General features: G+C 42.4%; 1 protein-coding gene across 4 annotated transcripts in view; it reads right to left on the reverse strand.

The window, feature by feature from the left end:
• The window catches only part of PPEF1 (protein phosphatase with EF-hand domain 1), a 157,087-nt gene that overhangs the window by 118,295 nt on the left and 12,419 nt on the right, over positions 1–26,373 (reverse strand). Inside the window, exons 1-4 of one of the 4 annotated variants that reach the window (XM_061408028.1) lie at positions 18,337–18,468; positions 10,172–10,255; positions 5,970–6,067; positions 4,904–4,977 (exon numbers count right to left, since the gene is read on the reverse strand). The gene's annotated coding sequence lies outside the window, so the exon portion shown is untranslated. Of the gene's footprint in view, positions 1–4,903; positions 4,978–5,969; positions 6,068–6,207; positions 6,316–10,171; positions 10,256–18,336; positions 18,469–26,373 lie in introns of those variants that run through there. The other 3 variants (XM_061408027.1, XM_061408029.1, XM_061408023.1) reach the window with 3 other exon arrangements.

Consider the following 26,373-nt stretch of genomic DNA (forward strand, 5'->3'; position numbering starts at 1 on the left):
CCCAAATAAAACTTAGCTCACAACTCTCATGCTGTGCATCTTTTTTAGTCAACAATGAGTTCTCTGACACTGTTTCTCAGAATCAGTTGGCATACTTGCTTTAAAAAAACAGAGGCTGAAGGCCTCCCTAGAAAAATGCCCTTTTCAAACAAGCTCTCCAGGCATTTCTGAGGCCCCTCCAAAGTCTGCCCTCACACTGACCGGGCCTTTTGATGGGTTAGCTGAGACTGCTATATTGGATCTTTCACAACCATCCCATGGGAGTTTTCAACTAAATTCCTTTCTATAGTAACCCCACCTCATGACTTGTGGGATGTTTCCTTTATTTCATGATGCTCCAAACCAGCTGAGCTAATCTATTTGCATTTCTTGATAGTAACAAAGAGAACAACTGACTTGGGACTCTGCCAAGCCTGCCTATTTTTCTTTTAGTACTACACTAAAAGCTTCAAAATGTGAATCAATGAAAGAAAGGGGCAGAAAGAAATGAGGAAAATATTTGAATTATGGAAATATTTTTAAAACAACTATAACCTTAATAAACAGATATTCTGATCAGAGCTAGGCTTGATTCTATTACGGAATTAATTAACCCTCCTAAACTATGGGTTATGGAATTAATTAACTCTCTTAAACTTTGGGTTATTTCCAAATTCGATAGGCATTTCTTACATGTCTCTCTTATCCACATCATGAGTAAAAAATGTTAATAGGGTCAGCTTCAAGGGCAGAAAACCCTTGTGGCATTCCACTCCAGACCAATCTCCAAGGTTAGTACAGACCCATTGCAGTCACACTCTCCCAGCATATTCATTTAGTCAGGTGGCAAATTTACCCATCATAAGTATCCACTTACTTATCTATAAGATGTATTGGGAAATTTTGCTAAATATTTTAATGAAATTAAGATACATAATCTGACACCTTACATTCCAGGCTGGGTTTCCCTCATGGTTCAGACGGTAAAGAACCTATCTGCCTGTAGTGCAGGAGACCTGGCTTTGAGCCCTGGATCGGGAAGATCCTCTGGAGAAGGGAGTGGCAACCCACTCCAGTATTCTTGCCTGGGAAATCCATGGACAGAGGAGACTGAAGGGCTACAGTCCATGGGGTCGCAAGAGTCAGACATAACTGAACAACTAACACACACACATATTCCAGGCTAGCCAGCAACAGCAGAAGATAAAGAGGAGGAGGAGAGGAAGGCAGAAGGAAGGAGGGGAGGGAGAGAGGAAGAAAGAAAGGAAAATAGTTTGCCATTATTTTTATTTAGTAACAGAATCATAGACATTTAAAGGTGGTGCATGTGTGCGTACTAAGTCTCTTCAGTCATGCCTGACTCTTTGCAACCCCATGGACTGCAGTCCTCCAGGCCCCTTTGTCCATGGGATTCTTCAGGCAAGAACACTGGAGTGGACAACCATGCTACCCTCCAGGGCATCTTCCCCACCCAGGGATTGAACCTGCATCTCTTATGTCTCCAGCATTGGCAGGCAAGTTCTTTACCACTAGCACCACCTGGGCAGCCACTTTAAAGGTCACAGAGACTTTTAAAATTACCTAGAATTTACACACAGTGCAAGAAAACCAAGATACTTACCTAACGTCATATAAACAAACCAGCTGTCAAAGTCTGTTGCATATTAGCATCACCTGGGAAGCTTTTAAAACTCTCAATGCTCAGAGGCCACCTCAACAAATTAAGAGTCTCTGGGGATTTGAAGAATAGTGATGCCTGGGTCCCATCCCCAGAGATTCTGATGTCACTGGTATTGAGTGCAGTTTGGGCATCGAGAGTATTAAAAGCTCCCCAGGTAATTCTAATGTGCAGCAGAGCTTGACATTCTCTACTGGAAACAATGTTCCAGCAAACCCACAACGATGCCTAGTGATTATCATATTTTCCTCTAAATGCTTTGACTCCATCTGTTTGGAACAGAATTTTTCCAGAGGTCATGTCAGGCTTATAAGGTAGTGGCTTCTGGGATCTACTCTTTTCTTGTTTTTGAAACTGAAGCACTATTTACCCATTGCCTCTGTTCTCTCCATCCTCAGACATTTCTCAAAGGTTATCTACAGTGCCTATGAGAGCATGTCTGCTGGATTTTTCCTCAACCTTTGAAGTAGGACATTTGGTCCTGGAGAGTTTCTCCATGTGCCTAGATCCATACTCTCCTACATGAGCACTGCAAAACTTACCAGGGGAGATTATTTTAAAAGGCACACTCCCAATACAATCCAAGTATTACTGCCAATACTTGGATTCAAGCAGTCCAAGGGGGCCTAGGAATTTGCAATTAAAAATACACCCTTCATGGAACTTTGACACAAGCACTCCCCATATCTCAGTCTGAGAAACACTGCTCTGCATATCTCCCTTGGGCTCTGCTTCCATTTTTATACTACTTTTGTCTACCCCGTTTTACGAATACACAGAGTTAGACACTGAGTAGGCAACACTGATGCAATGACAGGAAGTGATATACTTCAAACTCAATTTTTTCCCCAGGAAAAAAATTTCTCTCTCTAAAGGCATTCGGTTCTCAGCCACTCCTCAGTCAACTCATTACACAACAAACAAAAGTCCATATAAAAGATTCACTAAGAACTAAAAAGCATCAAACTTGAGTATATTTCTGCTAGATTGTAAGCTCCATGGATACCTTTCTTTCTAAATACTCCTTGAATCTCTGGCACCTACACAGTGCCTTTCACGTAGCAGGTGTTTGAAAAATGCCAAGTGAATGAATGAATGAATGAATGAGAGAATAAATATTTGTAATCCAGGGCCCTTTAAAAAATGAATGCTAAAAGTAATTATTAGTCCATCATTCCATGCACAAATACATGCTATTTAATTACACAAAAGTCTTTTATTAAACCAGAAAATGGGTAGTACTTATATATTCATTTTTAAAGAAAAATTTTAAATCATGACAGAAAGAAATGAGAATTGTTTGAGAATTTTGGGTTATTTAGAAAAAATAATTTGCTATTGGAATTTTTACATTATTAATTGATAATAATTTAATTTCCTCAGGTAACAGGTAAAACAAAACAAAGAAGAGTCACCGCATTTTATTTCTCACCAAAACAAGAGCTGATTATGGCCAGGTGCCACTCACTACTCCCACACACTACCCAACCTAGACTGCAATCACACATGTTTGGAAGCAATGTAAGTGCCTTTGAAGACAACCCTGGGTGGTATAAAGCAGATAAAAATGATCTTGGAATTTTCCATTATGTGGGACAATCTAAGCTCCTTCCATTCCCTGCCCTCTGTCAGCGGGAGATAAGTACTTAGTGTGCTAAAGGAGTCTGAAGAAACGATGCCCTAGGGCCTGAAAGGGGTTCTCTGGCTCAAGAGGCGGGGAGTCTCTGCAGCCTTCACCAAGACCTGAGGATACCATGGTCAGTGATAAAAACCACCAAAAAGGTGGATCTTGGCAAAAACAGCTTGAAACTTGCTCAGTGCTGCTGCCCCTACCAATACACACCAAGGATGATTCTAAAGCATAAACATAAAATAGTGACTCATCATTGGCACTCACTCATAATCTGCCAAAGGAAAAGTCTTCTGAGGTTTCTGCTAAAAGGTTTCTGCTACTGTGGGGGACGGGGGAGGAGTAGAGGGAGCCGGGAGAACTGGAGGGCGAGACTGTTTGACATGGTTCAGTTCCTTTCATTTAATCACTATTCATTTCCCAATGCAAAAATACAAGGAAAGAACAAACGATGGCCCTTGGAGCCAATCCAACCTTGGCCTTCAAGCACCCTTCAAGTACTAGCCCAGGCTCCCTGAGTTGTTCTTACTTATTCTTGGTTTTCTTTCTAAGCACATCTCTACTGAAGGCCCACACCTTCCTCAGCCACCATGACCTTGATTCTGCTCCACCTCTGGCATTCTAGACGTGAACTGCATGGTTTCCCATGCAAGAAACTCAGCTTTTCCTAGAGATGCTGACTTCTGTGAGAAATCTGTACTCCAGCTCTGGCCCCAAGAACCCCAAATTCAGAACCCAGTCATCAACTGGCAACAAACCCCAGTCCCCAGTGTGAGAGATGAGCACATCTAATTGTTTAGTTCTCCCCGCTCAGAGCATGAGACACGAGCATGGAACACAGACACCTCTTCAGGCTCACTCTGCTGCAGCATGCTTTTTGGCATCCGCTGAAACAGAGGTTCTACAGCCTGAGGTCTGTGGACTAAACATGACGAAGGGGCATAGAGGAGGTAGAGGAGTCCCTGGCAGACTGCTCTAGAAGGGCCCCTTCCACCACCACCCTTCCAGTATAATCCTATAAGCATGTACTCCTGTCTGGGGTCTTCAATGAATAAGGGGAATTCTGTAAGACAAAGCTGATGATTATGCCTGGGTCCATGAAAGGGGAAGAAAAACAAGGAAACCATACTGACCACCAGAAGCTATCCAAGGGTGTGTGCTATTCTCCCAGACAGGATTGTAATCAGGAGGCAGCTAGGCCAAGTGCCAGGTTTTCCAAAGAACGTTTGTGGGAGAATTCTATGTGGTTTATGATTCTCGAAATTAGACCAAAAAAAAAAAAAAAAGCCCCACCATCAAATAAGTTCAGGAGAAGCAGTATTCAACAGGTTCCTTCACTGCAGGACTTCCCAGAACCTTCTGAATGTCAATGTGTATCTCTAACATGAATCTCTAAGAAAAAGCTAGAGTGTTCACTTTTTCCCAAACAGCCAAACAGGGGACCCTCTTGAGGTAAAGTATTTCAAGAACATCTATCATTCATAACTGCTAATGCTGGCCCAATGGAGACTGGGGTTTAGCAGTCAGACAAACCAGAGTTTAAATTCTTCTCAGCTAGTTATTAATTCCTCTGCACTTCAGTTTTCTCATAAGAAAATAGAGATAAAAACACTTACCTTACAGACTTGTACTAAAGACTAATGAGAAGACTGAGGATGGAAAAACAAAACTGGAACAGAATTCTTCTTAGCTGAGGGGTTAAGAAGAGCCATGCATGAGTGGTACCTATTGCGGTCAAAGTGTTGAAACAAAATCTGTTTGCTCTTATCTCTTTCTTCAGAATGCACTGTCTGGGGACCTCCCAGAGACTAAACCCTGTGGGTGTCTACTGGTTCTGGGATAACTGTAGATTCACAAAGAAATGGACTCTTTTCCCCCAAGAGAGCTTTTTTATTATTACTGGTAAAGAAAAAACGCTTTACCAGTAACAATAACAGTTAAAATCACAACTGTTTATTAAGGGACTATTTACCCAGCACAGTGGATACTTTATATTTCTATTATTCCAGTTAATCGTCACAGCAAATTTCAAGGAGTATCATCACTCTGTATTAAAGATGAAAAAACTGAGACTGAGAAATTAAATATGAGACTCCATGGCACAGCTGATCAGTGCAGGACTAAAGATCCATTCTATTTAATGCTTTAAAAAAAATGTCTATCCACCAAAAAGTTAGCTGTGCTTTGGTTTCAGGATCCAATTTGATCTACAGAAGCACAAAATCACCAAAAAGAAATCTTGAACATTGCAAGGGATTCTGCGTCCCTTTTTTACAGACAGATGGAAATCCTGTGGTCCTGTGCAACAAGAGGGCAAGGAAAATTTCTGAATCTTCAGTTGTGTAGTGGGCAATGCCTATGAAGGGTCTGGAAGAGTTTCTCAAAGTATCCCTTCTCTCATTTTTTAGCTCTCACCCAAGTGACCACAGAGTCTTCCCAAGTATCGAGTTCATTTGAAATAGGCTACATTGCTTCAGAATGCAAATTCACCTGTACATCTTTTGTAAGACAATGACAACTGATTTGCAATCACCATCTTCGAGAAAAATCATTCTGAGAAAATGCAAAGCAATGAAATAAACTTCAAGGAGTGCACATTTCCCATTCCATTGCTACACAATGTATGTTTATAATGTAGACTTCTGCTTGCCCAAAATACCTAAGAACAAACAAACATATTACCTGCTTCTTCTGTTTGGCCAATGTAGAAGTTTATCCTCACCCCAGGTGCTTCAAGAGAAACAAAATCAGGAAAAAACTTCTCTGAGGGATGCAGAGATCTGAAAGAAAAGAGGTACAATTTCAACTCTCTCTGGATCATCCCCCTACATACACACACACACACTCCATACATCTCACATCTCTACAGCTCTGTGCAGGGAGAGCTCTTGATTAAATATATCAAAAAACAAATACATACACATACACACAAAGAAGTAACTCAAATAGGCTTTGCCTTTCAGCCTGGAAGACGAGCCCAGAGCTGCAGATCTGGGAGAGGCTGCGCTGGCCCGTGAGCCGCAGCTGTCTGCCCCAACCCTGCCCTGTTCCCAGCAAAGAGATAAAGGGAAGCACTCAAGTAATGGGCTCTGGTCACATGACTGCTTCCAAGGGGACCAGGCTTTGTATAGGCAAGACCGAGCCACTGTTTGCATAAATAATCTGGTCAGTACAAAATACAGAATGAATTTTGGTAAGTAAGGGCAGAAAAGCATTTAGTAACTGACTTTTAAGTCAACTGAGGATAATTTTCAGGAAACATTATAGTAAGCTAGGCACAATTAAGAGAAGGAAGTGGGAACACTAAACATTCCTTCTTAGGACTTGAAGAGGTGTGGGTTTAAGGGAGTAGCCTTTGGGTGCCACACTACAAATTTACTTCTATGGCATTTTTTCCTCTGCTTGTTGGAGAACATGAAACTGACTCCTCCTAAAACCAAGTTCCTCTGTGGAGTTTATGATTAACCGCTCTATCCAAAACTTTATTCCCTTTCTTAATCTGCACCTGTTTCCCTGAAGTTGAGGAGTATCATAGAAAAGGAAGGACTGAAACTGAGCAGGACTGTGCAGAACCCTCTCAGACACAAAAGCCCCTCCATGTCCTGTTTCTTGTTTGTAGAAAAAGGTCCTGGTCTCCTAGCCTCCTTGAGTTCAAAGAGCAGATGAAAGCAGTTAATGATGTGGACAACAGAGTCACAGGACTCCTAGTTCCTCCCAAAGTGATACAGATAATCTGACGCATTATCTCAGAGTTGTTCTGCAGAACTAAGATCCCTTACCCAGTGGAGGATGGTGGCTCCATGCTGACTACAAGCATGTAGACCCCAGACTAGTTGGAATCAGAAGGTGGAGATCCCTGAAACACCCCACAGCTACCTCACTAGCAACCAGTCAAAGGAAGATCTACAAGCAGATCATGCATGCTGTGACCCTCACCCCAACACTGTCTTTAAAACCCCTGCCTGAAAGCCATCAAGGAGTTCAGGTCTTTGGAAGCATGAGCTGCCTGTTCTCCTTGCCTGGCCCTGCAACAAACCTTTATTTTGTTACAAACGCCTGCTGCCAGTGTTTGGCTTTCTGCACTGTGGCCATGTGAGCCCTTGCTCAGTAAAAAAAAAAAAAAATGTATCTGTGAGAGGGAGATTCACCTCCCATCATCAGCATAATGGAAGCGGAAAGCTGACCTGTGGTTCTGCTGAGTTTGAGAAGGAAGAGGAGGGAGACACGACTGAAAAACTGAAGTGCCAGTGTCAGTACTATATGTCACCAGCCTCAGTTCTGCTATCTTTGGAGGCAATTCAGGGGTGAGAGATCTTGGTCCTCAAGTCTCAAGTTGCCTGCTGCTGCACCAACAGCAATATTCCTCCCAAACTCTTCCCAGCTGGTTACATACCACATGTGTTTTTGAGCTTACTGGCCTTAGGCATCATGCTGCTGCTGCTGCTAAGTCATCCTGAGCTGGAATTTAAAGGTCTCCAGTCATAAGCATTTCATAACCCCACCCAAAGCTGCTCTTTAGCCAATTCCTTTCTGCAATTGAGAGCCGCAGGAGATCCAGTAAAGTGGTTACCTAGCTTACTATTTAATCTAATGGAGTCACGTTAAAAAAATAACTGGAAAGGCAGTTCTGGGCTTCAGAACTCCTATTAGCATATTAAATATTACCAGAGGGCCTCATTATGAGGCTATTCAACCATATAGGTCTCCATGGCAGAGGCTCCAGGACTAGAAACTGGTAAGGCTGCTATAAGTACTATAAACGATAATACAGTTACCCAGGCTCCCCCAAAATAATGGACAATGTCACTATACGGCTGGGTTTCCAGCCAAATGCCTATTCAAGCCACGTGATTAAATGATGCCTATGTCTAGCTACAGTTGTTCAAATGTCACCTCCTCTGTGTGAAGCCTTTCCTAAATCACCAAAGTGGAGTTAGTCATTCTGTCTTCTGGCTCTCCAAGCCATGTGTGTGTCCAATTATAGAACTTCCCAAAGTGTGCTGTAATTTGTCCTTTTACATGTGAAATCCTCAAGGAAAAGGATCCATTTCATTCCTCTTGGCATCTCTGCCTCCAAATGCATAAGAGCATTTGAAGGGGAGCAGGTTTTGCCACCCAAAATATGCCATTTTGGCATAGGAATAATTTTGAGCTAAAGGCAATCAAAAATCCAGCAGATTCAGGAAAAGCTCTTTACCTCCCCCTCAACTGCCTAAATTTACATTGGAAAGGGGCCTTGTACCAGGAAGAGAACTATTACCAGAGATACCTTTTTACCTAAGAAACTTATTTGCGTAACAGGGCAACCCTTGTTTTCCAAATCTCTCCTCTGCCTTCCTGTGAATGTCCTTCCTTTTCTCTGTATCCCCAGACTCCCACCCCTTTCCTTAGCTCAGGACGTTATATAAGTTCCAATTGAGTACATGCACGTGTGCTCAGTCACTCAGTCGTGTCCGACTCTTTGTGACCCCCTGGACTGTAGCCCGCCAGGCTCCTCTGTCCATGGGATTTCCCAAGCAAGAATAGTGGAGTGGGTTGCTATTTCCTCCTCCAGGGGATCTTCCCTATCTTTTGAGTCTTCATATGTTTATAGGGTTTCTGTATATACATAATTAAATTTGTTTTTCTCCTATTAACCTGCCTTATATAAATATAACTATTATACTAGCCAAAGAACCTAGAAGGGCAAGAGAAAATTTTTCTGCCCCTAGAGTACTCACTAAATATTTAATAATAGAAAGAAAGGAAGGAAAGAACTTATGATTTAGGTGGTTGTTTTAATAGCCAGTCTCTGGACCATGAATTGGACTGGCTGTGAACTTTACATGATTTGTCTAAAATTTAGAGTTTGTTTACAATGAAGACCTTTACCATATTTTTCCACTGTATGAAGAACACTGAAATGTTACTTTGAGCACCACAAAGACTCCTGTAGCCAGCCTCAAATTGTTAAATGAACCAGCACTGACATATGGGAACAAATCACAATGATAACATTTATTGATCACTTACCACGTTCTAGGCATTTGTTGATTTTAAAGGTGTTAATCTTACTTAATCTACACACTATCCTATGAAGTATATACTATTATTATTCCTACTTATGCATTAGAAACTGGAGCCTAAAGTCCAACAGCAAATGAGTGGCAGAGCAGGGATTTCAACTTGGGCACTTTGACTCTAGAACTTCTACTTACAATCATTATGTGGCAGGAGGTAGATGGGCCCCCCTCCAGTGTAAAATGATTTGAGATTCATTCCCTGTGGACTAAAACTCCAAGACAAGAACAGCAAGACAATTAAGGGAGAAGGCCGGGCCCTGCCCAGACCACATATTTCTCATTCTCAAAGTGAGGAGACCTCCCCAACCACACATGTGCAGAAAGGCTTCTGGGAAGTCAAAGGGGGAGTGATGCCAAGGAATGCTCTACCCAGACGCCTTTTCAGTAGAATCCATCTTGGCTAAAAGATGCCTGCACACACATGGGAGGATCCTGAGATTTACCAAATACGGACTGTGAACCAAGCAAATCGAAATGACTGGCCAAAGGAAATCTGGAAGAAATGTCCCATAAAAATAATTCAAACTGTCACGAGGGTGCAACTCAGTAACTCTGAGTCCACTTGTGTATCTATCCACACATACTGTACTCTTTTTCCTGTTAAATACTTTACTTGTTTCACTACTTTCTTTGTAGGAATTCATTTCTGCAAAGCTGAAGGGCCAGGCCTTTGTCACTGACCACTGGTCTAGCGGCTAGGATTTGGTGCTCTCAGCACCGCTACCGGGCCTCAATCTCTGGCTGGGAACCCAAGCCCCACTCCAAGTCACTGCAGGCCAAGGCCATCGGAGATCAATTACACTATACTGCTTCAGTCAGCACCTGTGTGTTTTCAAAATGAAGCTGCCAGCCTCTTCGGATGCTCTCCTCCTTTCCTCCAGCTAGGCAGGGATGTATTCCCCCAGCCTGAAAAAAGAAAATATAATGGGCAAAATAACGTTAACTCACCCAATAACAGACTTATACCCCCAACAGGCAAGGTGGGTCAATTTATCTCTCAATGGGCACAGTGTCATATGAAAACAGCCAATGGAAAGGTGAGAGATCAGTTTCCTCCTTGGAAAAGGCCATAGAAATATCAAATCATTCTGAACTAAGATGCACTGTGCTTTTCTATGCAATTCAACACATTTTTATTGCTCTCCCTCTATTTGGCAGGCACTGTGTTAAAAGGACAAGGACATAAATGGTAAACAAAATGGATATGATTAGGTGAGGCAAACACACAGGTAAATAAGAAATCAAAATAAAATTACAAATAAAAGTACCTCTGGTATTGGAATATAAGCACCAGGAACCTAAAACACTGCCAGGCACATAACAAATATTTATTACATGAATAAATGAAAGCAATACAGTATGACAAAATCTCTAATAGGACAGGCAGGGGCCACAGAGAAAGAGCCCTACCCCTGAGAGGAGGGTGAAGCAAGGCTTTCTAGAAGAAGTGATACCCTAAGACTGGAGGATTACATAGCCAGAAGAGTTAACCAGAAGAAGAGAGTGAAGGAGAAAAAAAGGCCTCCTGTAGATATGTACCTAACAAGGATGTGCAACGGCAGCAGTGAAACAAAAATCAGAACGAACTGAGTTCCTAATTATAATGCTGCAATTAGACTTATAAGCAGATAAGAGAAAACTATCCATCTGCTATGACTGAAAAATGGTGGCTGCACAACCTCTACAGCCTGGACTCACTGACTCTTTCTTGGCTGTCTTGGTGGTCTCTCTTTCTCACTTCCCCACTCCCCTATTGAGTTTCCCTTCACCTTTCAAATAAACTTGGTCTCAAATGTTTGTCTTGGGGTCAGCTTCTGAGGGAACCCAAATCAGGACACTCGGTTAGTCTATGGCAGTAGCAAGCTATAGCAAGGCACAGAGGAACAGAGAAGGCTGGTTTTCTCACAAGGGAGAAATTGGGCATTGCAGGTAAACCTCTACTATTTCACAAGCTTCCTGGAGCTGGCCACAGTTCCAACTTCTATAAAGGAAAAGTCATCTAATGAGCAGCTCCTATTATTGGTCATGACACAGCCAAGGAAAACATGCTAGAATCCAGGAAAAGCAACTGGACTTGGGAACAGACTGAGAAGAAATGGTGTGTGCAGATATGCTTGGTGCTGAGTGAGTAGTACTTAAACTAAAGTGTCTGCCTCCTCATGGTGCCTGATACCTTAACACCTGATAGCACCAAAGTGGGGAGCTCAGATTGGGCTGGCCTCCCAGCTCTGGCGACTCTCAGCTAGCCCTCTAGTGCTGGGGTTGTTCCCAACTAAGGCTCAGCAGCTCACGCAAAAGCCAATGCTCAAGAGATGAGTGGTGGTTGGAAGAAAAAGGCTGTTTTATTCAGGAGACCAACAACCTGGGGAGAAGGTGGACTAGTGTCCAAAAACCAACTCTGAAGACTCTGCTCAACCATGAAAGTGTTTAAAGGGAGAATCATTTGGGGAAGGGGTCAGAGTCTCCCTTATCTTCCACTATGTTCAGACTTTCTTCTGAATGGCTGTTGGCGAGGTAACAGGGTGGTGTTCCAGGATGCTTGTGCATGGCCTGAAACTGCCATCCTCTGCCCGGGTGGGGCCTTAGCTCCTGCAGAAGAGCTCAGAGACACCATTCTGTGCGTCCCCTGAGGAGGAGCCAGGACCCTGCACTGCTGTTTCTGGACCGCTCCTCCCCAGTTTCTGCATTTCCTCACTTGGTTAGCAACTGTTCAAAGCTCGCCTTTGGGACTCAGGGAAGAGCAAGGGGGCTGAATGAAGCCTGTTTCCTACAAACAAGAAACAGGGGACACAGAAAGGATTTGCACCCCAGACAGCCCCACAGGATCCTGCTCCATTTCAGGGCCAGTGATAAGCAATCACATCCAATCCCAGCTTCCTGGCACCTCTTGTTGTTGTTGTTTAGTCAGTCGTGTCGGACTCTTTGCAACTCCATGGACTGTAGCCCATCAGGCTCCTCTGTCCATGGGATTTCCTAGCACCTAGTAGTCTCCAAACTGAGGTACCTGCCCCACAGCAAAAACCAAAAGATCTGCTGGACAATAAAAAGCAAAGTAACAGAACTCATATTTTCTAATTCTTTTTGAATTTTCTATTTTCATAATGTACATTTTTGGTAATATACACAAAATATGAGCTCAATAGTATTAGCTGTATATAAATAAATATAATTATCAGACATCCATTCTCAGAAAGCTTTCACTGAGAGAAGTTCATGATCAAAAACATTTGAAGAACCTTGATTTAAAGAGCCTGCTTCTTTTGAAGAGAGGGAAGGAATACTAAGTAGTTTTATATTTTAATAAAGAGAAAGGATCAAGCCTATTTCCAGGGATGATTTCTGGGTATTGAAAAACCACATTAAGTAGGAGAAAAGAGAGGCCAGATTTGGCAAGTCATTAGAAAGTTATTAAAATAAATCAAAGATGGGTTATAAGTCACTATCAGGTGAAAGAAATTCATAAAGGCCAGTTTTGGCCACATCTGTCTATTGGGGTCACCTGGTCAGCAGCCACAATGACAGGCTGAAAGAGCTGTCATGTGTTGAAGTTTATAAATTCATCACTGAAAAGGCTCCATCTTGAGTACAAAAGTTGAGCTTTCCATGGTTGTCACTTAATAAATAGCATATTAGTAGATATTAGAATTTAACCACTGGTAATCTAACCCTGCCAGGATAAGATGGCTGGATGGCATCACCAATGCAATGGACGTGAACTTGGGCAAACTTCGGGAGATGGTGAGGGACAGGGAGGCCTGGCATGCTGCAGTCCACAGGGTTGCAAAGAGTCAGACATGACTGGGTGACTGAAAAACAACAGTCGAACCCTAGCTTTGTCCAAGATGGCATGACTCAAAAAACAAAACTCCTTAAATTAACCTTGAATGTTCATAAATCAAATGAAAAGAGTAAGACAGAGTAAGGACACTCTACCCTGTCTCTCCCATAGAATAAAGCTATAAAACCTGGACAGAATCCGTGGACCAGCTGTTTGAAGACTGTGGTAAATTTCAAGATGGCCCCCAATGATCCCTGCCTCCTGGTGTTCATGCTTTTGTGTCATCTCCTCCCTTTCAGTGTAAGGCTTGACCTAGTGACTGACTTCTAGTCAGCAGAATATGGCAAATATGTTGGGCTGTTACTACTGTGACTAAGTTATGAAAGATTGTGACTTTCTGTCCTGTAAGCAGACTCTCTCTATTGCCTTCACAACTCATGTGTTTTTGATGAAATAATCTGTCGTGCTGGAGAGGCCCCCATGGCACAGGACTGAGGGAAGTCATGGGCCAAAAGCCAGCATGGAACTGAGGCCCTCAGTCAAACAGACCTCAAGAAACTGAAATCTTGCCAACAACCATGTGAGCTTGGAAGCAGATCCTCCCCCAGTGAAGCCTTAAGATGACTGCAGCTCACCTGACACCTTAACTGCAGCAGCTTGTGAGAGACCCTGAAATAGAGGGCCCATGTAAACTGCACCTGGATTCATGACCCAAAAAAGCTGTGAGATCATAAATGTGCATTTTAAGCCTCTAGATTTTGTTATTACAGCAATAAATAAGTACCACAAAGAGTTTGGAAAGTAAACAGCAGAAGGCATACTGAGAAGATAAGAGTTTGAAGTACTGCCACACTGGTGGTGAGTTAACCATTTTTTTCCCTCCAATTTCCACAGCCTGGATTCAAGGAAGCTTAAATTCATATCAAAAGCACAGTGAGCTAACACTGAACACCTATTAGATTTTTTTAAAACTCTAATAATACCCAGCACTGGCTAGGATATGGAGCAACTAGAACTCTTATACTTTGCTGGTGGGAATACAAAATAGTGCAGCCACTCTGCAAAATAGTTTGATAGTCTCTCATACAGTTGAATATGTACTTGCCATATGACATAGTAACCCTACCCCCTGGATATTTACTCTAAAGGAATGAAAGTTTATATTCATATAGAAACCTGTACTCAAGTTCATATGGTCAAATACTTAAAACAGCCCAAATGTCCTTCAGTGGGTAAACAGATATACAAACTGCAGGACAGCCATACAATAGAATATTACTTACCAATAAAAAGGAACAAACTACTGATAAAGACAGCCTGGATGAATCTCAAAGGCATTATGCTGAAAAAAGTCAGGCTTAAAACGTTGAGTACACTTACATGACATTCTCAAAAAGACAAAACTGTAGTAATGGAGAGCTGACTAATGGCTGCCAAGGTTTATGGGGTAAGGGAGAATGTGACTACAAAGGAAGAGCAAGGAGTTTTGGAGGTGATGTTCTGTATCCTGATTATGGTGTGACACTAACCTACCCAAGTGTTAAAATTCACAGAACTGTACAAGTCGGTTTTACTGTACACTAATTTAAAAATAAATTTTTAAAAAACTTCAGAGCTGCCCTTTGTGCCTTAGTGCCTTTGGGTCTGCAGACATTAAAGTCCGCATGGGCTGACTGTGACTGCCAAGGGTCTTCCTAAAGCAATGCCAGAAGCAGTGCCTGCCACTGTAAACTATGAGCACCAAGGAATACACTTGTCCTTCCATTGGACTTCACTTTTAGCTATCCGTGGACAAAACTCATAATCAGAGACCCCAGTGAGAAAATTGCAACCCATCCATCCTTTACCTAACAGATACTTACTGAGCAAGTTCCAGCTATGAGGGGGCAGATATAAAAAATGAATACATTCTGATTCATTTCCCTACCAGATTCATAGTGTAACGAGGGACATGGGCCATCCACAGATAATTTTAAGACAGAAGGTGTAGGTATGAGGCAGGAGACAGACATGCCCCAGGCTGAACAGTTTCTCTGCAATGGACAGAAACTGCATAAAAGCGGAATGATGGAGGAGGTTGGGCCCTACCCAGATAAGAGATAAAAGACCACATATTCCTACTTCTCAAAGTCAAGGAGACCTCCCTGACTACACATGCGCAGAAAGGCTCCTTGGAGGTAGAAAAGGGAGGGGACATCACCTCACAGTAAGTGATGTCAACTTCCCATAAGCCTCTTTACCAGCGTTCACCTTGGCAAAGAGATGAGCATGCACACAGGAGAGGATTCTGAGATATGCCAAATACGGACTCAGAACCAGACAAATCAAAATGACTGGCCAAAGGAAACCTGGAGGGAATGCCCCACAAAAGTGATTCAAGGGGCTTCCCTGGTGGTCCAATGGTTAAGAAATCCACCTTGCAATGCAAGGGACACCAGTTCAATCCCTGGTCTGGGAAGATCCCACATGTTTCGGGGCAACTGAGCCCATGCACCACAACTACTAAGCCTGCATGCCTAGAGGCCGTGCTCTGCAACAAGAGAAGCCACCACAATGAGAAGCCTGCGCACTAGAACTACACAGTAGCCACCACTTGCCGCAACTGGACAAACCCTGCGAGCAGCAACAAAGACCGAGTGAAGCCAAAAGTAAAATAAATAAATATTTTTTTTTAAGTGATTCAAACCACCAGGAGGGCACAACTCTCTCTGAGTCTGCCCATGTGTCTATCCACACGTACCGTACCCGTTTCCTCCTAATGAACACTTGACTTGTTTCACTACTTTCCATTTTCGTGTGAATTCTGCAGAGCCGAAGAGCCAGGGCCTTGTCACTGACCACTGGTCTAGTGGCTGGGATTCAGCGCTTTCACCATCTATAACTGGCCTCAGTCTCTGGCCAGGAACCAAAATCCTGCTTCAAGCCACTACAGGCTGAGGCCACCCAAGATCAGGTACAAAGATATGCCATGTACTACCACAGCCCAGAAGGATACGAGCCCTGCCAGGACAAGTCAGGAGACATTTCCTAGAGCATACAAGGTAGAGAACGGCACTCCAGGGAAATTGGGAGCACACTACATTTGAGTTATATTTCCTGAGACTGGGGTGGGTAGAATGTATAACAGCAGAAGATGGGGATGTGAACCTGAGGAGGTAGACTGGTGCCAACTGTGACTGTTCTCATAAATCACAGCAAACAATTCATACTTTTATCTGTCAGTCAGAGACTGCAATTTCAAATGCTGACATGGGCTGGAATACATAACAGAAATGAATAAAGCAGCCTGGGTGGAGATGATGGGACATTGTAGAGAGTGTCTATCTAAATGAGGCAGCAGTTGTCCAAAAATCCCAACCCAACATTACCCACTGTAATTTTTCAAAAGAAGCTGAACATACTTTTATGTAAAATCTCTGTATTTTTAAATGCCAGTATGAGTATACCTCTACAAACTTAAGATGCCATCGATTACAAGGCATATCATTATTTTATGTACCAATAGGAAACAAAAAAGCAACTCATCAAACTGTGACACACCATTGATTTTAAGGCACATCCCAATTTCAGTGGTGCTAAAATGTGAAAAAATGTGTCTCTCAGAATCAATGAAATGCAGCAGTGATTCTCACTTTCTCAGAACACTGTACAGACTCCAGTGTGAGGCTGCCAGATTGCAAACTCTGATTAAGTGAAGAGGAGCCTGAGAGTAATCTCATTAGATTCACACTTTAGGAAGATGACTCTGCGGGTCACATGGCAATGACCTGGTGAAATGCCAGCCAGAGGAAGACCAATGAGGAAGCACCTGCAATGATCCAAGAGATCAAGGATAAGGGCTTAATTAAAGCAGTAGCAGTGCAAATGGAGAGGAGAGGCCAATTGTGAAAGCCCTTTAGGAAATAAACCCACTGGTCCCAGACTGGGTATAGGGAGTAAGGGGGATAGAGGCATCGATAAGGATTCCAAAGTTTCTAGTCTGGAATACTAGATGGATCCATCACATCTTCACCAATGCTCACTGGGTATCTACCAGGTGCTGGGCACTGCACTGCACCCTGGGGGTACAACGATGGACAAAACACACATGGTCCCTGCCCTCTGGTCATTTACAGTCTAGTGAGTGACACCCTAACAAGTTAAAATGTCCCATAGGCAGCAGAGGCTCTTTTTAAAGCCCAGAAAATAAATCAGGTCTGCAGATTCTGATTAAAGAGGTTATCAGGTTATCGGTAACAGCTAAAGTGATCAGAGGGAGCACTTGTAAAGTTAGAGGCAACAGGGGCAAAATCAGATGCCTAGGAACAGAGACATTTAAAGGGAATGAGGAGGAGGGATAAAAAAAGGAGACTAAAAACAGAACAATCTGGAAAGGAAAAGGCTCAGGAGAGAGGGATATCTGTAAACCAAGGGAGAAACGTATTATCATGGAATCTAATATACCTTTATCTATAATTAATGCACAGAAGTAAATAACCTTGGCAAAATGTACAATTCAGATTTTCAGAATTATGGGTGTTTGGCGTTTCACATGAATTCCAAATAGCCTTATCAGAACTGCTTCTTATTTAGAGAGTTGTGGATATTTTTAAATATCGCCACAATCTGTTCCTTCAGCTTGTTATTGTGTCTCTGTTGACATCTAGCATGAGTCAATGGCAGAGCAATGGTAATTCCTTACTTTTTTTTTCCTTCAGCAGGAGCTATAGTCCATCATTCCAAGACAAAAGTGAAACAAAGAATATACATTTATACTATCCCCTCTCATGTCAAAGCACGGGGAATTGGGCAAAACTGATCTAGGCCAGACAGCGGAGTCCCCTTACAAGATCATCACAAGGGTCATGTCCCAGAGCCCTGCACCAGGCTGTGATGTGGTAAGATACTCTGGTCCTCTGGACTTGTTCAGAAAGGCCCTTTATTTTCTGAGAGAGGAAGTCAGGCCCAGAGAGGTTAAGTAGCCTCCCAACATCATCGTCTTAAGACTTGGTGGCCAGTACTCGTCCCATTACATCAGTGATCCAACTCTACCCTAATAAAGACAGCTTCAATACTACATACACTAAAGTATGACAAACTCAATACATAAAACATTAACTCTACTAGATCTGGCCAAACAACAGGAAGAACATATGGTTCCATGTCTACCCAGATTTCATTCAATTTATCTGCTCCTTTAAGAGTTCTTATCCTTCCCTCTAAGTTTTACCAGTTCCACACAGGTTGAAGGAAAGTAAAACTCCTAGATTTTCACGTTGTTGGTTGCTGAATCTTTTAGCCTGACCTGCAGACTCAGGACACAATCCATCATCACGCTTACAGATCTTACTTGAAGAGGAGTCCTCAGCCTCACCTGGAATTTTCCAGATGGAGATTCTAGAATGACTCTTTAATAGGTTGCCTTGGCAACTCCATAATGATGAATGCAGGTATGACTGTACCTGCCAATGGAATGTGAACAACACAACCTGGATGAGAGAACCACTTCCTGCTTACTGAGAAGGTAGCTTCCACATTCTCCAAGCTTACTTTTCGCCAACCATTACCTCCCTGTCAACCGTGTTTGTTTTCATGAACATAGAGAACAAAGAACAGTTGGTTTCTTGGAGGAATGTCGAAACTATTAGCTAAAGCAAGGCCTAGGAAATACCCATGGCTTTCTGTACAAAACATTTGTTAGTATTGCCTCAGATGACTACAAGTTTATGGTGAAGACTTTGGAAAGGTTTTTAGAGAATTTTGTTTAAGAATACTTACTCTTGTCTTGGTTTTATTCATATATTCATCCAACAAATATTTGTTGAGCCCCTACTGTATGCCAGACACTGTTCTAGACCCTGGAGTATATAAGTGGACTCTATGATTTAGGGACTTTCAAAGGAAAAACTAGGGTTTAATAAGTCTTTAGTTTACTAAAGCTGAAGTTAGTATTTTCACTAATATCCCCCAAAGGGCAAAAGTTATTCATTTACATAAAACTCTCTAAAATAGTGCTTCTCAAACTTTGATGTGCTTATAGACAACCTGGGGACCCTGTTAAAACACAGATGCCTGGGCCCAGCCCCTAGATGTTCTGATTCAGTAGGTCTGGAGTTGGCTCATGAGTCTGGAGTGCTAATGAATTCCCAAGGGATGGTGAAGCATACTTTGAGAGGCACTACTCTGTAACACTGTATTTTTTTTTAATCTCTATTTCTTTTTCAACCCACTCTTCCACAGCTTTTAAAGTCAAATATATTCTACAATGCTTTTGTGATTTTCACGGTCAACTCAGTATCAGAAGAACATGAGAATGTTGTGATGTATAAATGAAACAATGCCATAAAGATTTCAAATATTTGGAAAGAATGAAAGAAATAACAATCATAAGCAAATTGATGTATCAGTAATGTACTAAAACCTCACTAATTTGCCCTAGTGAGGTGGATTGTTATTCTTATTTCATAAGTCTGATTTACAAAACAGTTTTAAGGATATGTATTCAAATTAACCTGATGTAACTAAGAACAGGAAAATTCTACATGTTTAATGACTCTCTTACTTTAACAGGGAGATAAGAGCTATTTGTAATGAACATACATTTCGAATGAAGCTCTGGATTTTATATTACATGAGATACAAATAACCTCCCCACTTAGGCCTCTGTTTCTCACCACTAAACCGGTATGTCTGCCTCCTATGCCATGCTCCTGCTGATGTGGTTATGTGAAACGGATACTAGGTAAACGAGCTGGTGGCAGATTCAAGATTTGTCTACACTGTTTTTCCTAAGAAGGCTATAAAGTTAATATAGGGTCTGGAGAAAGTACTGTCATTTTTAAAAATTAAAAAAGTCTCTGTGCATGGAAGAACAGGAGGGTTAGGAAAGGGGACCAGGAGTAAATTCTCGCAATTTCAAGGGAATATCAGCTCTGTCACTTATTAATACAAGCCGGGTACCTTAGGAAACGTTTATTACTTCTCCGAGTGCCTTCTCATTTTAAAAATGGGGATAATATTTAAATGGAAAAATCTAAGTGGAAAATCCTTCATAAACTATAAAGTGCTAAACAGATATTAGCTACCATTTCTAGGCGAGGCCTACATTTCCTGAGTGGATACACATCCTGGAGGAGAAATGTGGCCTGGTCTGTGGGTCAGGATGTGCTTAGGAGCATCAGACACTTCAGTTTCACAGTCAGATTGCTTGGGGTCATTTCTACAGCCACCACCTAATAGTTGTGTCTGAGCTTGGGAAAATTACACAACCTCTGTGTCTGCTTCTTATAAACTGAGATAGTAATAGCACTGCTCACACTGAGTTGATATAAGGAATACATGGGTTCATACACATTGTGGCAGCCACGGATAGTTGCCTAGCCAGTATCTATTCTCCTTTTCTTCCATACCAATAAAGCCCTAATTTTGCTTTTGATGGCAATGGGCCCAGCCACCAAAACTTCATTTTCTAGGATCCCCAGTGGTTAGGGGCTCTGTTCTGGCCAATGAGATATAAGGAGAAATCTAGTGGTTGAGGCTCCCAGAAAAGCCATTTTTCTGATTAAAAAAAAAGAGATAAGACTTAGCTGTCAGAAGCCCTTTGCTTTTATCCTTCCCCCACTGTGTCTGGAACCATGACATAATGCCTAGAGGAAAAGCAGCCCTTTTGAGTGCATTAGGACAAGAGGCTAATGCTGAGAATGATGATGCAGAAAGGCTGAAGGAGAGCCTGGGACACAAATTATGTGAAGTGGCTTCTTTCCTGACTTAATGTCACCTGAGGTAAAAGCCAATCCCTCTGCATTAAGTCCCTGTTATTTCACTTACCTCATCACATGCAGCCAAACACATTCTCTAAACAATACACTTGTAAAGCAGTTTTGAGTAGTGCCTGGCTTATAGTTAGTATTCAATAAATAATATTATTTGCCCATCATTCTGTTGCCTAACCAGGTGGCCGACAAATATTGCCCCTTGATCCCTTACAATAGTACCCTAGTTTTCCTTTCTGAGCTCAACTCTGTCCCTATACTAAGCCCTGTGGTTTGCATGGGATTGACACCACCCTCCACTCTAAGTGTGAGATTGAACTGGCTTAATTCAATCAGCATGAGCCCACTTGCCAAGCAACAATGACTGCCCAGGGCTAGGCACACAACACAGGCCTAGGCAGCTCACACATCCTCTTCTCCCAGCAAAAGGGAGGGTTCAGGTGGGCATGTAACTAAAGACAGGCAATATGAGTAATCTCCAGGCTCCTATTTAATCTACTTAATCAAATCTACAGTCAAGCACAATAAAAATTCATATCCAACTCACCTTTTCCAAAGAAAAGAACAGCAATAAAATGTACAATTTTCAATTGTGTGAATTCTTTCAAATTTCTCTTCGAAAAGAGAAAAAAAAAAATTAACAGCGAATTGAAATTGTTTTGTTTTTGTTTTTTGTAAACACGTCCAGGAGAACGCCTTTAAGAATAGATGTGCATCTGGGTTTTAGAATGAACGCTGGACCCAGAGGCAAACACTGGAAACCTATGACTAATATTGAAATAATATTCACAGACAGTTGTCATGGCAGCCTGCTCATTCTGCACAAAATAGAACCCACTGCATTTTAACAAGATTTAGCAAAGGAAAGCTGCTAGCCTGCAGACAGCCTCTAACTGTGTTAAACAACCTACTAATTGGTTTTGGTTTTATCATTATATATAGTCTTCAGACTATACCCTAATTGTATGCCAAAAAGTCACAAACACTTAAAATCACTAACAAAAACACTAAGATGATCTTAATTTAACACCTCCACCACTCTTGAAATCTTCCCATCAAACTATGAAGAAAGCTTATAGGCAAGTCCCATTGTGTGCACAGTTGAATCCACTTAGAAATCTAAAGACAGTAAGTTTGGGAGAATCAGAGGGAAATGTCATTTCTGTCATCAATTAGCATTGGCTGGGTGCCACTATCAGTCACTTCCTTTTAAGCAGGGTTCCATAGGAGTAGCCAATTTGGGGAGTAGCCAAACTGCTCTGTGCTCAGTTACACAGTCCCAGGGGAGTGACTTTAGAAACTGGAGGCATCTTGAATCGTTGAAGTAAGGGAGGGGGAGACAAAGTATTTTCAGTTGATCTGTTTCTCTCTTGAGTGGCTATCTATCAAGTCTAAGCTCACTGAATGTGACTGCAGGTGATTTTGTAGATGACATATAGCTGTTGTCGAGAGGAATACCCCACAAAGCCATCTTTCCTAATAGATAGGCTTTTGCATATCACCCTGCCCCGCCTCCTGCCTTCTCTTTAAGAGAGAAGAGACAGAGTCTAAAAGTCAATAATAAAAAAATTCAGTAACATCCAAAGTTAGGAAAAACATATCAAGCCATTATCATCCATTAACATCTTGAAACAAATTAGTCCTTTGGGTTAATTAATGCTCTCTAAACTCCTTGAGATGGGGCCATGTCGTACACTTTAAAAAAAAACAAACTCCAAACAAACAAAAACACTGAACTCGTAGACATACTGCAGGTATGCGACAATAAACAAAGGAACTGAGACACTGAGGAGCGGTCCCTCAGTAACTGGTGGGCAGATTAAACACACTGTCAAAATGGTATAGGAGAGAAATGTGGAAATACTGCATCAGTGGGGATTGTGTTTTCCTTCATATAACTGAAACTCTCACTAAATAGCAGCATTAAAAATTAGTAATTTTATTTTTTAAGTGTAATCGACAGTCTGGAAGTAGTAAATTTGGGGCTGGGACCCAGGTATCTTCCTTCTTTCTGCTGAGCAATGTAGCTTTCTTCTTCACAACTGTCAGCTCATGATCACAAAATGGCTGCTCTCCCTCCAACATTTTATGTGCATTCTGAGGAGAAAGTGAAGCTAAGGGCAAAATGGGGCATACCAACTGAGTCGACCTCCTTTTAAAGAAATGGTTTTGGAAGCCCACCTACTTCTATACAAGTCATTGGCCAGAATTACGTCACACAGGCTCTTCTAACTGTAAGGGAGCCCAGGAAATCAATCCTAGTTGGACACATTCCTGAGTCAAACAAAATCAGGAAGTGTGGTGTAGAGGTTAAATACAGATAATGGAGCCAGATGGCCTGGGTGTAAAACCCTACTCCTTTATTTACTTAGCTTTGTGACTTAGTTACGTAATTATTCTGTGACTCAGTTTTCTCATCTGTAAACTAACCATAGTAACAGTACCTTTCTCACAGGTTTCTTGGGAGGATTAAATGAGTTAATATGAGTAAAGAGTCTGAACAGTCTCTAATACATAGCAAGCATTCTAAAAATGATTATTTTTATTACTGACAAAAAGAAGAATGAATATTGAATAAGCAACTAGCAGTATCTGCTGTAGATGTGTTGGCCACTCTGTAGCCTCACCCATCCTGGTTACTGTAATCAGTGGGGACAAGTGGCCTGCTGCATCTGAGAACTGATGGCTCTCCAGGCCAGAAAACCAAAATCCTGAGCTGTCAGAGCAGCCATTCCCATGACCATCAGCCTCTGTCCTCATTTCCTCAGAACCAAGGGCAACAAAACTTCCAAGTGAGCCAAGAAGGCACTGCCAGCCCACTGTGGTGATGCCCATCCGTTCTAGACATGAGTCATCAGGACTCCTGTTGCAAGAGTCAGTAAGGCCAACTCCTCCTGGCCTCAGCAAAACTGGAAATGCACCCTTCTGACAGCTGACGAGTCAATGAGGAGATCTAAGGCCTGACTTGGTCAAGGCCTTAAATGACAGTACCAAGTCACTCTGTTTCTCACCTCCAATTCCTCACTGTTGGCTCTATTCTCAGGCTTCAAACTGGTGTCTCTCAGACCTTGCGATCACCCACATTAACTTCTCAACACCCTCCCTATGTTTCAGTAATTCTCCACATTTGAATCCTTGAGGAGAAACAAGAAATTTGCTCTCCCAACCTCTTTCATAGCAGGAGCACAGGTGTGTAACCTAGGCTCTGCCAGAGACCTCAATTTAGAAGAGAGCAATAGAAGGAGTCAAGGGATTATGAAAGCCATCATCTGCCAAAGTTAGTTTGCAGAGACAGCAGTACCAGAGACTCTGGGCCCCATCACTGGCCTGAGTTTCTAAGTCTGTATTCAAAAGGGGTAGCCGTGGGCAGGTATCTCTGCTGGTACAGCCTTGCAATGATATTCAGACATAATTCCTGGCTTTAGAGTCTCCAAAGCCAGCCTTCTCGGAGAGCCTCTGGGCCACCAAATATCCTTTAATAAATATTTTGTTCTTAAACTAGGAGAAGTGTTGAATCAGCTTAGATGATGTTATACCCTAAATCTCAGTAGTTTACACTTCTCAAGGTTTATTTTTCACTCCTGTTTTGTGCAGGCTGGCGGCAGTTCAGTAACATGATCTTTCCTCTAAGACTTGGGCCAACCTCTCTCTGGGGCATTGCTATACTCATGCTACTGCTGCTAAGTCACTTCAGTCCTGTCCGACTCTGTGCGACCCCATAGATGGCAGCCCACCAGGCTCCTCCGTCCCTGGGATTCTCCAGGCAAGAGCACTGGAGTGGGTTGCCATTTCCTTCTCCAATGCATGAAAGTGAAAAGTGAAAGTAAAGTCGCTCAGTCGTGTCCGACCCTCAGCAATCCCATGGACTGTGGCCTACCAGGCTCCTCCATCCATGGGATTTTCCAGACAAGAGTACTGGAGTGGGTTGTCATTGTTATACTCATAACAAAGGGGAAATATCAAAGCAGCACCCCACAAGCTGGCCCTTCACACCTCTGCTGGGAAGTGAGGCACATCACTTGTGCCCACATCCAACTGCTGAAAATAAGTCACTTGGTCAAACCTATCCGTGGGGCAATGGTATAAAAATCCCACCTAGGAAGAGCAGTAAATATCTGGGGCAAAAAGCTTCCACTGTAGGCCACTCAGAGCCCGTGTGATACCATGCAGTAGTCAGATGACAAGAGAATCCCCAGCCTCTGGATTATCTGACACTGAGTCCAGGGTGAACAAGGAAATGTCTCCTCTCAGGAATTCACACAAAAGGCCCAGAATAAGCTCTGACTGGGACTGACTGACCTAGCATGAGTCATCTCCAATCTTGAACAGCTCCATTCAAGATATTTTTATGGAATGGTTACTATGTAACAGGTCCTACTTAGGTTCCACAGAATGTAACAGTGAACAAAACCAAATCCATGCCTCACAGAACTTTCTGGTTGAGAATAAGGGGCAGAAAATATTTAGAAATAAATAAATATCTAGAAAATTACATAGTGGTGCAGTATATAGAAAAATAAAGCAGGAAAGGGGGATATTGAGTGTCCAGGGTAAAGGGGAAAGGAAAACAGCAATTTTAAACAGGGCAGTCAGGGGAGGATTGCTAAGAAGATATTTGGGCAAATCCCTGAGCAAGGTGAGAGAGCAATGCGGTGACACAGAGAAAGAGCAGTAAAGGCTGCGAGAATAGCATGTGCAAAGGCCCTGAGGCAGAAAAGCCCTACTGTGTTTGAGGGACAGTAAGCAGGCAAGACCCCTTCATGGATAACAGCCTTGTCACGATGAAGGGGCTTGTGTAACTCGATGAAGCTATGAACTATGCCATGGAGGGCCACCCAAGAAGGAAGGGTCATAGTGAAGAGTTCTGGAAAAATGTGGTCCAGAGGAGGAGGAAATGGCAAACCACTCCAGTATTCTTGCCTGGAGAAGCCCATGGACAGTATGAAAAAGCAGAACAATATGACACCATAAGATGCATGCCCCTCCAGTTGTAAAGTGTCCAATATACTACTGGGGAAGACCAGCAAGCAATTACTAATAGATTCAGCAAGAATGAAATTGCTAGGCAAAAGCAGAAACGATGTTCAGTTGTGGATGTGTCTGGTGGTGAAAGTAAAGTTTGATGCTGTAAAGAACAATACTGCATTGGAACCTGGAAGGTTAGGTTCATGAATCAAGGTACACAGGATGTGTTCATGCAGGAGATGGCAAGAATTAATATCAATATCTTAGGAATCAGTGAACTCAGATGGACAGAAATGAGAGAATGTAATTCAGATGACCATTATATCTACTGCTGGGCTAGAATCCCTTAGAAGAAATGGAGTAGCCCTCATAGTCAACAAGAGAGTCCTAAATGCAGTACTTGGGTGCAATCTCAAAAATGACAGAATGATCTCAGTTTGTTTCCAAGGCAAACCATTCAATACCACAGTAATCCAAGTCTATGCCCCAACCACTGATGCCAGAGAAGCTGAAGTTGACCAATTCTATGA

The sequence above is a fragment of the Bos javanicus genome, chromosome X, assembly GCF_032452875.1.
Source record: "Bos javanicus breed banteng chromosome X, ARS-OSU_banteng_1.0, whole genome shotgun sequence".
NCBI lineage: Eukaryota > Metazoa > Chordata > Mammalia > Artiodactyla > Bovidae > Bos > Bos javanicus.